This window comes from Dermochelys coriacea, chromosome 5, assembly GCF_009764565.3.
Source record: "Dermochelys coriacea isolate rDerCor1 chromosome 5, rDerCor1.pri.v4, whole genome shotgun sequence".
NCBI lineage: Eukaryota > Metazoa > Chordata > Testudines > Dermochelyidae > Dermochelys > Dermochelys coriacea.
Window position 1 is genome coordinate 6,516,884 of NC_050072.1, and position 17,105 is coordinate 6,533,988.

General features: G+C 42.4%; 1 protein-coding gene across 15 annotated transcripts in view; it reads right to left on the reverse strand.

Moving 5' to 3' along the window:
• Positions 1 to 17,105, reverse strand: part of CELF4 (CUGBP Elav-like family member 4) — a 904,974-nt gene that overhangs the window by 358,005 nt on the left and 529,864 nt on the right. The gene's annotated exons all lie outside the window — the stretch shown is intronic.

Here is a 17,105-nt window from a genome sequence, read left to right on the forward strand (position 1 = left end):
CATTTATTATATATGTGTTTTGTCCATGGAAATTTGAGATGGAAAAGACCTGTTAGACATAAATGACCTATCTCCCCCTGCAAGCAAGAGTATGACCTATATGCATGCATGCACGCGTGCACACACACACACTCGCAGAGTTATAACATGCCAGTCTGCAATTCCACGCTGATAAACTCTAACAGGGTGAACTGCGTCTAGGGTTACAATCGGTCTGGTTAAACCCTACTACACTTTGAAAGCTGGGTTGTGTGGCAGCAATGACCAGGAATTTGAAGTCACATAAAGCTTTGTCTCTACATTCTACATCTCAACAGCCAGAATTCTCTAGCAGATTTCAGCTCCTTCATAGCAAGGCTGCTGTCTGAATTGCATGAACAATGTGAGAGGTTTGGCCAGTGTTGGCAGATTAGATGAGTTTTTTCATGTATGCTTTCAAATCTTTCCTTGTGTTTCTTCTTCAGACCTTGACTGAATGCAGGCTACATACCTAACAGAACCTTAGCACTGAAGAGAAAATATTTTAGAGGATAAACTCAGATACTGTGGCACACTTAGATACCCATAGAGATGACAGATAAATAGATAGATAGATATGAAGTTGAAATATGTGTATACAATATATATATACAGTGGGCCAGATCCTCAGTGGATATAAATTGGTTTAGCATCATTGAAGATAGTAGTTCTATGTCAGTTTACACCAGTTGCGGATCAGGTCCATTATTTCCAATTAAGTCTGATGGGGAGGATTAATCTGAACTCAGGTGTCAATTTTCTTCCCCATGACAGCTGTTTGTGGCATGATGTGCATGAAATAACCTGCTGGCCCACCTCTAGCTTTCTCTCTATGAAATAATGCCCTGCAGAGCCACACAGGCTAGAAATGAAGACAAATGAAAATAATCCAAAATCTCATTAGAGATGATCCAACAGTGTTGCTGATAGGTAGAAGGGTTTCCTCTCCCCCATCATCCCAACACCATTTTAGCTTTTTTCTGCAACACAACTAGATAATGCAAATAGATCACTTAGTCTTTTCCATACAAAGGTTTACATATTGTTCTATTGATACCATTTCTGGTACACAAAATAGATGTAAGGCAAAAATATCTGACTGTATCACTTCTAAAGTTTTTAATTCTCTAACTGGCTCATACTGCTTTAGAGGTTTTAAGCCCTACAAAAGAAGTCCTTTGCCTGTGAATCTTTTATGTTATACCTAGGTGTCCTCATTATATGGACTCTACTATTTGACAGCAATGCTTGTTCCCACAGTCGGTGATGAACACAGCATGACAGGCAATGTGTGCCTCTGTCCAAGGCACTGAATCACAATAAAATGGTAAATTACTGTCTGTCATTGCTAGAATCTGCTGTGACTAATGTTCAATTCCCTAACCTACATGAGGGTGTGTGTTGGGGGGGGGAGCAAGTGTGGGGATGTAGGTGGGTGGATGAATGAAGGGAAAGCTAGTGTCAGAATCATTTCCATGGAATCCACACTGTGGAAAGATCAGGGGCATCAAAAGCCAGAGACTGAAAGGGGATCGAGTGGGAGGGAATGGGATGAAATGACAGCAAATAATGTTATGCCTGAAATATTTTCGGAGGGTTTGGGATTTTTCTTGTTTCATACTTGCAAAGGTGATTTATTAATTTCAGTCTGTGGCATAAACAGCGAATTCGGTTTTCATTTTTAAAAAAATGCAGTTTGGAATGTGTGCTTTAGCTATTTAGAGAGACTCCCCATTAGTGCAGACTACATTTTAAACCATACCATTCATCACTGGAGGATAATTTCCAGTAAATATACTGTTTATTCCACAGTAATGCTAGGAATAAGATTTAAAATTCTCCACTTACATCTCATTATAATGTAATTGATAACAGCATGGTCATTTCTTTTCATTCTTGGTTTGCTTGGGTTTTTTCCCCTCTTCCTTTAAGGCAACCTCTTGAAACAATCAATATCAGCAGTTTCAAAAGTGAGATACAATAAACAAATCTCTTAGACGTTGACAAGGAACATCCTTATTATAAATTTACCATAAATAAAACTGAGTGTGATATTCCTAAGAGCCATTTTTACACTAAAGCCTCCCAGATTGAAGAAAGAAAGAAAGAAAGAAAGAAAGAAAGAAAGAAAGAAAGAAAGAAAGAAAGAAAGACTTGTATTCTAACAAACTGCTTCATTATCAAGATGTGTTAGATTTAGTGTGGAATAAATAGCACAGAGAGAACACCCTCTCCCCTGCAAAAAAATCATACCCATGTACTGCTTGGGGAATTTTTCAGAATTCCTGTTAATTTCAGTTTTGATATCACTTGAACATTCTGTTACATTTTTTTAATGAAGGGATGAATTCCTACAGCAGAGATCAGAATTCATTGGTTGTTTCACCGACCACTTCAGGAATCTTTTGGTTGTGATATTTTTAATGCACTGCAATTTGGTAAGGACTTGAGCCAGAGCCATGTAAGCCTTTCCATAGATTTCATTCAACTTTGGATCAGATCCTAAGAGATTCATCAAGGATTTAACAATATTGTCCTAAAAATCAGTGCAGCTCAAAAATAAATTTAGTCAAGACTTTTCTTGATATAACTGGTGATCCCATTCTTGTGCTTTTCTTTCATTTTATTGGTCGTGATTCTACAAAGCACTTAGCCAAGAATTTTTAAAAGAAACTCAGAAGAATTAGGCATCCCGTTCCCATTGAAGTCCAATGGGAGATTGGCACTTATCTCTCTTAGGCTTTGATGTTCCAGCCTTAAGTACATGCTCAACTTTAAGCACATACTTAACTCAATCGCTGTTCAGCAACACAAACACCTTGCTTAACTTTAAGTATGTGAGTACTTCCATTGTCTTCAATCACAGTATGCACTGTTTGGAGTCAGGACACTATAAAACACACTGAGAGGAAGAGAGGAATGGAGACTTTCCCTGCAAGATTTACACTGGCTTTCGCCAATTTGGTACAATGCAGTCTTGCACTAATGGAAGCATTTTCTCTGAATTTTTGAATTACTTAAAGCAAATCCAGTTTTTTAACATATTTTTTATGTTTTCCCACTTTTTAATGTTTTCCCATCTAGTGTGATTTGAACTCTATAATCATCTTCTTTTTTCTCCCTCAATAAAATCTTGTATGGGGTATATTTTTGTTCTGAATTGTAGTACTTGGCACTAAAGTGTCACTTTTCATCTTCAAAGCACTTTGCATAATTAACTAATTTGTGTTCACAGCCCCCCATGTGAGGGTTTTGCAGATGGAGAAATGGAGGTGGAGAAATGACAACTGATATTTGTCAGAAGGGAATCTGCTTTCTGAGTGGTTCAGATTTTGGGATGAGACAACTGGGATCTTGTATTTCAGAGGTGTGTTGTGTGTCTAGAGCCTTGGTCCTTCAAGCAGCACCTGTGTGCCGGTGTATGTAGATATATAGATATAATCCTGGTGACCTCTGCGACACTGGTTCCCGTATTTTTCATAGTAATGTTATAATATGATTCGGTCATAAGGCGTCATTGAAAAGGTTATGATTTACTGAATATGATTATCCTATTTGTATGTATGTATTGTTTTTGTATCTAAAGTTAAGAATATTGACTATACATCTATGCTAAAAAAGTGTTTGCACTTGGGGAACGCCCGCCAGATGGAATGTAATCAGTCTGACTGGCTATCTGGGAACATTTCAATGGACCATTAGGGAGAACGATAGGTCTTAGAAGATACTAATCTCCCACCTTCCTGAGAAGCTTTCCTGGGATGCTACAAATGACTGACTCATGGCTGCTTTAACACTACAGAATCATGTGATCAAGTCACCATGTATTGGACTCCATGATAGAATACCAGAATTTTTTCCACTGAGGGGGGCGGCGGGGGGAATCATCCTAGAAAACAAAGGATTCCCACCATGTGTCAAACCTATTTAAGGCATGGGAGTGACATAATCAGGGTTCATTCGTCACTGAATCCCCACCCAGGATGACTGCTGAGAACCTCTAAGAAACAAAGACAAAGGCAGGGGATGGGAGGGAGAAGCACTGAGCCCAGGTTGGAGGATATCTGGCCTGTAAAAGAAATACCTGGAGTTTTAAGCTGCAAGCAAGTGCAGCTTGCCTTCAAGAACCTCTGCAATCTGCCTAAAACAACATTTAGGGTGAGAAACGACTACTTGTAACCAGTTTTTTAGGATATTAAGCTTATATTGTGTTTTGGTTTTATTCGCTGGGCAATCTGCTTTGATCTGTTTGCTATCTCTTCTAATCACTTAAAATCGATCTTTTGTAATTAATAAACTTCTTTTTGTTTTCTCTAAAACCAGCTTGTGGAAATTATAATGCGGGGGGGAAGGGAGGTGAAGTTGTGTATATCTTCCTCCACATCGAGGGAGGATTCAGAGTAGCAGCCGTGTTAGTCTGTATTCGCAAAAAGAAAAGGAGTACTTGTGGCACCTTAGAGACTAACAAATTTATTAGAGCATAAGCTTTCGTGAGCTACAGCTCACTTCATCGGATGCATTACGATGAAGTGAGCTGTAGCTCACGAAAGCTTATGCTCTAATAAATTTGTTAGTCTCTAAGGTGCCACAAGTACTCCTTTTCTTATTGAGGGAGGAGATGAATTCAATAAGCTTACGTTGTATAGTTCTCTGTGCAGCGCAAGACAATACAATTTTGGGTTTACACTCTGGAGGGGTGGGGTGCACTTGAGTGCTAGGCAATTCTCTAGCTGAAGCCTTCTCACGCAGTGCTGATTTCAGTTCAGTGTCTTTCTGTAGCTGGGTGTGGTCCTACCTGTGTGTGTGTGTGTGCTAGGGGAGGCTTGAGGGCCTGGCTCAGCAGGACAGTGTAAGTGAGCCCAGACTGGTGGAACAGGTGGACTCAGTGGTACCCTAGTACACCAGGTGACACCTCAGAGGGGCAGGGGGTAACCCATTACAACCCTCTCCTCTGGGCTTCCCAGTGTGTCCTGTAAAAACAACGAGGAGTCCAGTGGCACCTTAGAGACTAACAGATTTATTTGTTTGTGTGTCCTGTGTACTCTGTAGCTATCTTGCTGAGATTATAAGCTCTAAGGTGCCAGTCCTGCAATTGCCTCCACATGCATGGATCCTCATAACAGTGCAGGCCCCCCACTGACTTTCCTGGGGTCGGGAAGACACAGGGGCTGTCTGCATGGATCTGATTGCAGGATCAAGGCCTTAGATAGCCCCTTGCAAAGACTGTCTTTATTGTGTATTTCATACAGCACCAAACATCTTTCCAATTCTTAACAAATCACAAGAGTGACAATGGGAAATCTGTGGGTTTAGTTAGCAACCATATTTCCTGATATGATTTCTTTTTCCTGGGAAACAAGCAAACTTTGCATTTCTTTAGGGTCTGATCCAAAGCCTACTTTGATCAGAGGGTCTTTCTGCTGCCTCCAATCTGGTTTTAAGGGCCCAGTGCAACCACCCCATCTCTGCTTGAAATACACTTACTGAGCTGAATAGTCCCATTCAACACAAAGGACTTGATATACAAGCAGGGCTGGGTGGGAAATGTTTTTCCATCCCATAAGAATTTTTCCCATCTCAAATCAAAAAGTCAAAATCTCCTATTTTCAGAAGCTGATTTTTTTTTTAAAATGATGTTCTGGTTTGGGTCAATCAGAAAGTTTCATTCTGATAATTCCAAAATGTTTCATTTTGATTTTGACCTCCCCTCTCCACTTCCTTTTTAAACCTATTTTTAGTGTAAATTTACTTATTTCATTTTGACTTAAACATTGGAAGCTTTCTGGTTCAACTATGTTAAAATGGACAATTTTGACACTCTTAAAACTATTATTTAAGAACAATTTTTCAAATAGGGTTTTTCATCTAACCGCTGCTGATTCATAAACAGTTTTGGTTGGACCAATTGGCATTTTTGGGATGAAAAATGTTTCATTGAAAAATTCCTGACCAGCTCTACACATAAGTGGTACTCAGGTGGAATAAAGGCCCTGAGGGTCTTATTCTACACCATACATGCTGATGGGAGTTTTGCTTCTTACTTTAATCGAGTCCATAGGCCCAAATTCGGGAATACATTTAAAGCATGTGCTTAACTTTAAGCATCTGCTTAAGTCCTGTTGAATTCAGTGGGATTTTAAAACATGCTTAGAAGTTTTGCTGAACAGCGATGGACTGCTGAAGTGGAGAACGAACAAGGACATAATTAGCACGTACTTTTCTCTTGTGCATATCTGTGCGTATATGCATAGGGGAGGGGACCTGTAGTGGAAGGGCATTTGTCAGAACTTGCTATGAAAGTCAAACTGTGCAATTAGAGGAAGCTACTATACTTAAGAGAGAGAGATGTAGAACATCCCAACACTGGCTGGGATTTATCATACTGAAAGAACACAGTCCTATTTATACACAGTTACAGTTTTTGATAAACGGCCTATATTAAGACACCTCAAAGGTGTGCTGCATCATTAACTATGAGAGTATATGCTGAAAAGGAAGTTAATAAAACTTGTCTCCCGCATGGAAGTGAGCAATCTTGCTACCTGATGATTCCTGATGGAAGAAGATGTTTCTGAAGCCACATGTAAAACCTTACACAGGTAATAATAGCAAAACACTCAGGGGAGGCTTTTAAGTTTGAGGATGTAATTTTTCTTTTTGATTTATATATATTAATGGCTTTTTTTTTCTGGAGCCATGGCAAAAATCATGCGATGATACTCAGATTTGAAGAGAAAACAGAAAATAAAATAATAATAATAAAAAGAATAGAAGGGACAAATGCACGGCTACCTGGGAGGAATTCTGGCTGCTAGCTTCGGTATTATTAAACTGGAGAATCTTATAAAACTCCAGCCATTAATAATGGGCTGCTGCCAGATATTGATAATTTATTCCAATGGTAGGTGTGGATTTGAGGGAGCAGATGTTCTTCAGACAGACACTGTCACAAAATGAATTCCAGAAAAACTTGGAGCCATCACTAAAGAGGAAAGGCAGCCTTTCCTCAGCACATTGTCAACATCTGGGGCTTCCTTTTTTTTTACTTCCCACTCTCTTCTTTCTGTCAACTTCTGCACTGGATGATTCTGGTGCTCTTCTCTTTGCCTGGATGTTAAAAAACCCAAGGCCCTGGTTCTGATCCTCCTTACATTTGTGTAAATCAGAAGCACCTCCACTGACGTCAATGAAATTACACTGGGGTAGAACACTGTGAATGAGAGGAAACTCCAGCCCAAGGGTTTGTGAGAAGGGATTGGTGTGGAGGTAATTTATGATCCACAATGAATTCCTTAAGCTGCTTGTATATTTTGAGCATGCTCTCCACTAAAGAGTGCTCAGCATTCCCTTTCAGCAAAGAGACACGTAGTCTCTCTCTTACTCTACCTCTTCCAAAACCTTTGCTGTGCTGGAAGAAGAATGGGCTTTCTGACTTCAAAAACAGCCCTGGAACTGAAGATGAGAAATGAACCGAGTTGTTATGTCGTCCTCTCTGTTTGCTCAATACGCCCAGCTTGCACATGATGGAGCGGAGTGCACCGGACAGTATAAGCATGTTGCCATGGCCACAGAGACCCCTGCTGGTGAAGGCAAAAGTCTACGTGTCTCCATCTTCCATCCTGCTAACCCCAGCTAACAAGCCCGAGGTCAAGAACCAAATTCAGAGATGATTATATGGTACTGTAGGTCAAGCCCTGCCCCCTTGCTTTCACTTGGCTTCCCACCGATCAACCTGCTACTGCTTTGCCAATAGATAAGTGAATCTAAGTGGGAGTAACTCACACTTAGCCGCCCTGATATATCAATAATGAGGGTGTAAGGAGGTCAAGAGAGTCTGCATGAATGGAAGAGGGTCTAGGCTGGTGGTCTAACTTAGTGGCTCTCAATCTTTCCCACTACTGTACTCCTTTCAGGAATCCAGTTGGTCTTGCGTACCCCCAAGTTTCACCTCCATTAAAAATTACTTGCTCACAAAATCACACATTTTTACCATATAATTATAAAATAAATCAATTGGAATATAAATATTGTACTTACATTTCAGTGTATAGAACACAGAGCAGAATAAACAAGTCATTGGCTCTACGAAATTTTAGCTTGTCCTGACTTCGCTCGTGCTTTTTATGTAGCCTGTTGTAAAACTAGGCAAATATCTAGCTGAGTTGATGTACTCCCTGGAAAACCTCTGTGTATCCCTGCTTGAGGACCACTGGTCTAACTTTTACCATCTTATACAGGACTTCTGAATCTGGCCCTCAGTCTACATCCAACATTCATTGCACTGACAGACCATGGAATCTCTTCCTCCTTTCCACAAGAATCTGGTGTCGCAAGGAAAACAAAGGGCATAACCCTGCCAAATAGATCGGTCCACAGAACTGTCAAGCAGAACCAACCTTGCCCGAGGATGTGGAATAAGAGAGCAGCTGAAAGCAATTTGTTGATGACAGGTACGAAGGATATATTCCTGTACAGCTGCACACATCCCATGGTCCCCAGGATAGTTCTGAGCCCCACACCCATTCTCAACTCTCTAGCGCTGTCCTCTGGGTAACAGCGTGCATAAAACAAAGGCTCTTACATAGAGAATGGGACTGGGCTAAAACGGTCGGAGAGCAACACTATCTAATTTTCCCCAAAGGTCCTGGCTTGACCCTGAATGAAGAACTCCCACTAACTTCAAGGATTGGGGCGGGGGGTGGGCTTTAGGATGGCTTCTTTGTGCAACAAACACCAGCTGCCAGGAATTTTCATACAGCTCTTTGGACCAACTTCTATTCCCCTGATGGCTTCCACAAGTGCAGGTGAGAAGAGCATTTGGCTCGATCCTCTCAGTTGCATTTGGCCTTTGGCAGCATTTCGTGGCTAAATATTGGAAGGTGAATTTGAGCATTAGATGATCTCTAGCCCTTTCTGTTTGCTTCAGTCCCCAATGCTGCAATGGGTTCTGCGAGAGCAGCTCTGTGCAGGCATAGGGATCTGCCCACTCAGAGCTAGTGAAAAGATCAGCTACCATTTTTTCAATGCACAAGTACTGGATGCTATTAACTTTGGAAACTTCACTGATCCATGTTACACTCAGTGCTAAGTAACTTTAGACTTCATTTCAAGTAAAGGAAAAAAAATTGAGGGGCAATCAGCTAGTTCCATGATGAATGAAGCCCATGTCACTCAGAGAAAATTAATATTTCTTTGCAATAATGACCAGATGGTAGAAAGACTCAGATCCAAATTAAAACATGCATGATAAATGCCAAGAAAACACAGAAAGACAAAAACCCAACCTGGAGTGAAATCTCTCTATAAATCTTTTCCCCCTACAACACAGGCACTACTAATGGGAATTAAATTATTAAGAGATGCTGCAAGGAGAATACAAATGTCAGAGACTTCCTCCTTCTTGGAACTTTTCTGAAAGAGTATTACAGCACAAAACAGCTGCCCTTGCTGGCTGAACAGGATCTTTTAATGCAGAAACACAGGGGGAAAATATTCATCTAGCAAATAAATGGTGCCCTGTAGTTTATGGCAGGATGCTTTTTTACCTTTTGCGCAATCAAGTTTTGGAACTCATTGCCACAAGAAATTGAGTCCAAGAGCTTAGCAGGATTTAGGAAATGATTACAAATGTATATGGATCCACAGTTATAAATGTATAAGGGATAGAAACCCTCAAGCCACACAATAGAAGCCAGCCACTAACTAAGGGTGCTAGGAAGAAACTCCTCCTATGAGCAAGAAACCTCTGCAGAGTTCTTCCATCTTCTTGAAGCATCTAATCCTGGACAATATCAGGAAAACAGACTTTATGGACCATTGTCACTGTTTTAGTTTGACAATTCCTATGCTCTGTTCAAGACATCAGACCCAGACTGAACTGCTTACAAGACATCAATATAGTTTGATCAGTATACTTTATACAAGACTACAATATACTTTGTCTTGGTGATCAAGAATCCCATTATAGTTCCAAAGATCCAAAAGAGGGGATGTGTGATCCACAAGGGATGCTAGAAAAAGAATATTGCAAAGAAGTGAGAATGGTAAAGGAGTCCCCACTTTTCTATCAGGATTAACATTTTTAATTACCCCATATTCCTGATGTCAGAATAACTGGAACCCTTCTGTAGTGAAAGTCATTCTTTTCCACAGGAAGAAGAAAACGTCAATACTATAAACAGAGGTTCTAGTGAGGACCAAAACCGATGTCAGTGGTTCTCGTATGGCGCCAATCCAGCAAAGCACTTTAACCAAAGCTTCAAGCACACAAGTGGTCACGTTGACTTCTGTGTGCTCTAATGGATGGAGGATGAAAAGTAGAACTAAAATATTCACATGATGAAGCACAGAAGTAACTTTCAGCCAAAGTCACCGTAAGTCGGGTCTACTGTACTTTACAGTGATTTAAAGCGAGATAACACCAAGGTCTCTGTGAGATGGAATTTATTATAGATCTCAAGGGTTAAAACCTGGACCCACAGAAGTCAAGATTTCAGTGGGTGCAGGATCAGATCCCAAATGAGGGCCAACTGAAAGGTGCAAGGATTGTGTCTTTTGCAGATATTCCAAACAGCAATTTCCTATTCCGCTTATTTTAAAAATAAAATGAAACAAAGATTTGATGACACCACACACTTAGGGATTTTGGGCCAAATCCCTCAGCTAATGTAAATTGGCAGAGCTCCCCTGAAGTCAAGGGTGGCATATGGATTTACACCAGCTAAGGATCTGGACCTTTTATTTTTGTCAATGCATATTGGTTTACACTGGATGGCTAAAGGCATTGGCAAGGGTATATTGAGTCTTGTAGCCCAAGGTAAGTTTTTTCCATCCAGCCCAGCTATGGGGTAACTATGACAGCTGGTAACTTTATACACATCAGCAGTCCCATTGACTTCAATGGGGCTTCTCAGATGGGACCAAATGTGGTTAGAAACCAAAAGCCATTATTATCTGAAGGGTGTACAGTGCCATGCTGGAAATGAGGGGATGCTCTCCGGCCAGTTTCCAATGGCCAGTGATCTACCACATGCAGCCATCTCACCTCTGAGTGTTGTTGTTGGCAGCTGAAAAGTCACCAAGACTGACCTGCTCCCTGAGCCCTTAGAGGTGGGTCATGGATGGAGAATGGCGGGTAAGGACAGTGTGAAGGAAACCTGCATTGCTGCTGTACACATTGTACCAGCTTGGTGCATAAATAGAGAACATCACCCTACAAGCAACGTTCCCTCTAATTTTTGACAGGCTGTGTGCGCAAAAAAATTCTTCTGTGCAAATTTTTGAAGCAGAATTCAAATATATGCACCATGAGGCAAATATGCCCAAGCGAGTAAAATGCTTATACATTTAAAAAGTTTTAATTTGCAATTTGTGTCAATTTATATGGGTTTTCAGATAGAGACATCATAAGTAAAAAAAAAGAAAAACAAGAGTTTGTGTTTTAAATTTAAATTTTTCCTAAAATATATAAATAAATGATTATCAGCCAAGAATAAAATATGTAATTACACATGCACTTTAATTTCCTTATTGGTCGAAATGTCAAAGACTGTTAAATTAACCTAAACAGCGTGACCAGATCTCAAGAGTGAAGTATCAGGACATATTGGGTGAGTTGAGGGGGGGGAGAAAAGAGCCACACAGCTCCCCTGCCCTGCACCCCCTGAACCTGCTATGCCCAGAGCCCCCACCACAACCCCCCACATTTCCAGCACAAATGCACAGTGCTATGCACACCACCACCCCTGCCCAGCGCCCCCCACCCACAGCCCCACCACAGCTGCCCAGCATCCCACACAGAACCCCCCCCTCTTTAGTTTCCAGTACACACAGATTTCTCCTCCCTCCCTCCCAGTGCCCTTCCCTACAGCCCCACCACAACTACACAATGCCCCACACAGATTCTCAAGGCCCAGTGCCCTGACACACACAGATCTCCCCCTCTGCCCAGCACCCCACCACAGACCTCCCAGACACTAACTCCATAATGCCCTGACCCCTTCCCTGGCTGCACTCACCAGCCCTGCTGGGAGGTCTCTGGCTCCTAGGGTCAGAGCGGCAAGGGGGTGGTGGGGGCACTTCCAGATTCTCTACATGCTGCGCCCGCCACAAGCACGAGCTCCGTGTCTCCCATTGGCGGGGAAAAGCATCAATGGGAGCTGCGGGAGCTGCGGAGCGCTGGCAGCGCACAGAGACCCTAAGAGCCAGCAGGTCCCTCGGGCTCCTAGAGTCGGGTCGGGTCGGGTCCAGGGGGGTGGTGGGGGCAGAAGGGGCAGAGGGCTCTCTGCCCACTGCCAATGCCTGCAAGCCCCGCCCCCGCAGCTCTGGTTGGGCAGGAGGGAGCCGGTGCAGCACACTGAGACCCGCTCCGCCTCTGTGCCTAGGGACCACCCACACTGCAGGCTCCTGCCGGCGGGCGGGTGCGCTGCTGGGAGCTACCCCAGGAAGCGCCACCACGCCAGGCCCGGGACTTTGGCAGTAATGGTGAGCGGTCCCCAATATCGGGACGCGGGACAAATGTGCGCGCGGTTTTTCGCCGTGTGCGCGGGGTTTAGGATCTGTGTGCACATGTGCACAACTTAGAGGGAACAGTGTCTACCAGACAGACAGTCCAGCACCTTTCACTTCACTGGCCCCCACACCAGAAATCTCCTTTAGATCCTTGTTATTTACCATGCCCCTTTTTGCCCTCAGTTGACCCTATTTCCTTTCAGGCCCCTCTACTCTAATCAAGGGTGTTGTCATAGTTACGCAAAAGCATGTGACCTTTTGAGAATGTTGCCGATTCCCTCCTCTGGTTAAACAGATCGTTAGTTTTCATGGGCCCTAAATTAATGAGAAATATTAAATCACACACACACACACACACACACACACACACCCCTACTTCAAATGAAACCCGATGCTTCCCCCCCCCCGCACCTCCCAATCTGCCAAGTTCTACTTAAAACCTATGAGAAATGTTCTTCCCTAGCAAGACGTGATTAGCTTTTATATCTGTGCAGATTGTGCAAACACACAAGAGGGAGCTTTTAAATATCATTGATTTGCCTATTTGAAATTATTAATTTCAAATTCTCCTGGAACAACCTTTGCTAAATTACACTGTGCCAGTGGGAGTTAGAGAAACCACAAGTCTAAACTTAACTTAATAGGAGGGAGAGGGGCACTGGGGGAAAAAAAAGAAGAAAAAAAAAAAGAAACAACTAAAGGTCCATTTAAACTCCACAGGTTTTTCGTTAATTACATTTTCACACCTATCCCAGTAGCTACAGATGTATTTATAATGTATGCCTGCCTCTGTGGATACAAAATGCTGCATTCTCCATGGACTCCGTGAGCTGGAATTTCTTTCCTACATCTACCAGATCTTCTGTTTTAATTGCAGTCACATCCAAATACTGTCTCGGTTCAATTGTGCTGGCTCAAAGTAATTTCCCCCTTCTCCCCCCCACGCACTATGTATAAAAGAAACAACTGGTTGTGGTGCATGGAGGCATCTTTCACAGATGGGGATGCTAGTTCGAGGGCACGCCAGCCAGTCGGCTGCCTGGTGGAATAGTCTCACTTCACTGATCCCATCAGCACCCCACCACTTTGCAGTGCAAAGTCCCACAGGGTGCCTTCCCCAATGGCAAGTGCAGCATCCACTACTTAAAAAAATGTAGCATTGCTCTCTCTTAGATACATACTTGTCCCTTGTTACTGTAGTAGCTGATGACCTCACAACTTTTAATGGGTTTATCCTTGCCCCTATGAGGTAAGGCTAATTATCCCCATTTTACAGATGGAGAACTGAGGCACAGTTCCACATGGGGCTGATGGGAGAGCAGAGGATTTAACCCAGGTCTCCCATGTCCTAGACTAGCACCCTATCCACTGTACTCCCCTCTTCTGGGAGGCACCCTAAACAAAAATGACCTTATTTTTGGTGCAACTGTCATTCACTGTGCAATTTCATGATGAAAATGCCCCTCTCCCGCCCCACTGTATCTCCTCTCCCTATCTCTGCCACACAGCCCCGTATATCCTGATCTAATCTGCAAGGCCCCTATCCTGTCCACAGATAGGGCCCTCTTAAAAACACACTTGACTTCAATGGGATTATTTGTGTCAAGATTACACAAAATGAGTAAGCGATGCAGGACACCCCCCCACACACACACCAGTAGCACAGCAATTATTTTTCAATAACCAAAGAGGAAACAGCTTTGTCTATTACATACGTGGGCTGTAAAAAAAGGGAAAATAGAAGCGAAGCATTACCCAAAAGGATCACGCTTTTGGGCCCGAACAGGCAAATTCTTCTGGCAGCCTGTCCAGCCTGTCCAGGCAGCCTGTCCAGAATTGGCTGAGGCCATGCAGTGCATGAACAGATAAGAAAAAAACATACCTGAATCAGGCAGCTTGCCTGTCACAACTCCCAGAGAGGCTGTATGGTAAACAAGCTACAGGCGCTGGCTAAGGAGTCCAGAGTCCTAGCTTCTCATCTTTGCCACTGACCTGCTGAGCTGCGTTGGAAATGTTGATTCACCTCTACTTCCCCTCCTAACTTTTGTCTGCTTAGACAGCAAAGGGTATTTTTAATGATTTTTTTCAGAATGGCCAGTGGAGCCAAAAACAAAAATCTGTTATTTGCCCTTCTAATGGTAAGTTCTTCAGGGCAAGACGTCTCTCTCCTTATGCGTATGTAGAGCACCTAGCATAAGAATACCCAGCTAAGGTTCATAACAGGAGCTGGGGCTTTCTCCGGGGCTCATCTGGGTCTGTGGAATACCTCCTTCCCGCACACTGGAACCAGGGAGCATCACAAACCTCGCCACTTTCCATTCCAAGTGTAAGGCACACTTCTCCAACTACTGGACAGTGCTCAGATACTAAAGTAATGAGGATGCCATAAAACCCTATACAGAATAGAACAGTACACAACAGATTATGTAGAGCAGCAGCATAAAATGATACTGAAAACTTACTGGTGTACATAGGGCACTTAAATGTGCAGCTAAATGAGCTTCGAAGTAACGGAGCTGCCATATTCCCCTAAGTAAAGTTGCCCTGCTATTTAAAAAATAAACACAACCTACATGGTTGCAGCCCAGAATATTAAAATACAACCATAGGAAGACGATTAACTGTCTAATTCAACAACAGTAGAGTGGACCAATACCACAGTAAAATAACATAAGTACAGAAGGCATGTGTATCAAAGTTTGTAGAGACTATTATATGAAGATATATTGTATTATCTAAGACAGTCTGGGATCAGCTCCCCTGCAGTGTCTATCCACATAGCCTTCAATGCCCTTTAATTGTACTGTTGCTTAGATAATACTGTACAATGCAATATACTTTATTTTCAACTTCAGTGGAACTACACTGATTTACACCAGGAGAGGATCTGCTCTAAACTCTTCATTGCGATGCATACTAAGAAGAGGGTACAGTTAAAGTTACAAAGCCTTATCCTCATGTCCTGCGACTTGGGTGTTTAACTGTTACAACGTTATTCCAAAGTGGGGTTTTTCTTCCTAGAATTTATAAAAATGTACTTTCCACTTGATAATCATCTCCTACCCAAGATCTCAAAAGGCGTAACAAACATTAATAAATTAAACCCCAGAACACCTCTGAGAGTTAGGGAAGTGTTGTTGTGCCTAGTTTACAGGTGGGGAAACAGAGGCACAGAGAGGATAAGTGACTTGCCTAAGGTCATACAGGTTGCCTCTTCTATTCTGTTCAGGCCCTGTGTCAAAGAGCCAAGCCTAGAATCCAGATTTTCCAGTTCCCAGTCCTCAGGCTTAACCATTAGTGCTGGGTGAAATTTTTCATCCAAAACTTTGCTTATTGAAAAATGTCAATTTGATGACAGAGAAATAGTTTGCAAATTTGTGTTGATTTTGCCAAATTGCTCATTTCAAGGGGGGGAAAAAAACCCTGAAAGGTGAAAATATCTCAAATGTTGGTTTGAAATGACTTTTTGTTTCAAAGTTGCCTTTAATTTTTGTATTTAAAAAAAGATCCCAAAATGTTTTGAAACGTTTGAAATCAAACCAAAGTCTTTGGATTTTGTCAAAATGAAATGTACCATTCCACCAAAACATTTTTTTTCATCTTTCGACTCACCAAAAATTTCAAAATGTGCATTTTCAGTCTGAGCCCAAACAATTTTTTTTGTTTTACTCTTCAAAACTGCCAATGAACTGAAATTATTTGACCAGCTCTATTAGTCACTCTTCCTCTCCACCTGCTGCCTTTCTGTCCCCACAGTCCTTCCCTGCGTTCAGAGCTGCTACAGAGGTTCTCACAGAAATGCAAAAAGTTTGGATATTGATTAAGGGGGTCCCCAAATTCTTTCAGGTATGCTGTTGCATCCAGAAGAAAGCTTTCCCAAGGCATCACCCCTGCCCCTTTACTGGGTTTTGTTAATCCACTTTGTATCCTCTCTATTAAATTCAATTTTGCTGATATTGGACAATATTTCGGCCTCCAATATATATTTTAACACCCCTTGTCAATATCTGATGGGGGGCACACTAGGTCTCTTTCACTATGCGCAGGTTGTTATAGTAATAATTACTATTTGTTACAATAGCACCTAAAGGGCCCATCTGAGATCAGGACCCCCTTTTGCTAGGCGCTACATGCACAGCGAGTTGAGAGACAGTCCCAGTTTACAATCAAAATAGACAAAGCAGATACAGGGTGGGAGGGGAAAGAGGTGCACACAGAGGAGCAAGGCTCAGAGTTACACAGAAGGTCAATAGCAGAGCTGAGAAGAAAATCCAGGTCTCCTGAATCTTGGCCTCTGCCTGCCTGTCATTCCTCTACTTTGTCTCTCCTTGGAAGTGGAGAGCAGCCTCAGCGGTGACAATATTCCATTGCATGCGCTTTCAGATAAGCACCTCCAGCCCAGACGCTCATTGCGTTCATTGGATTCTAACGACTGTCGTTCATGAGCGCCAAGCATAAACTAAGCTCTAATGCTTTCCAGAAGACCGGAGAGTGGGGGCCATCTCTCAGAATAAAAACAAATCACTCGGGCGAGAGTGGGTCCTGGAGAAAAGATAGAGGGTTGATTTTCCCCACCA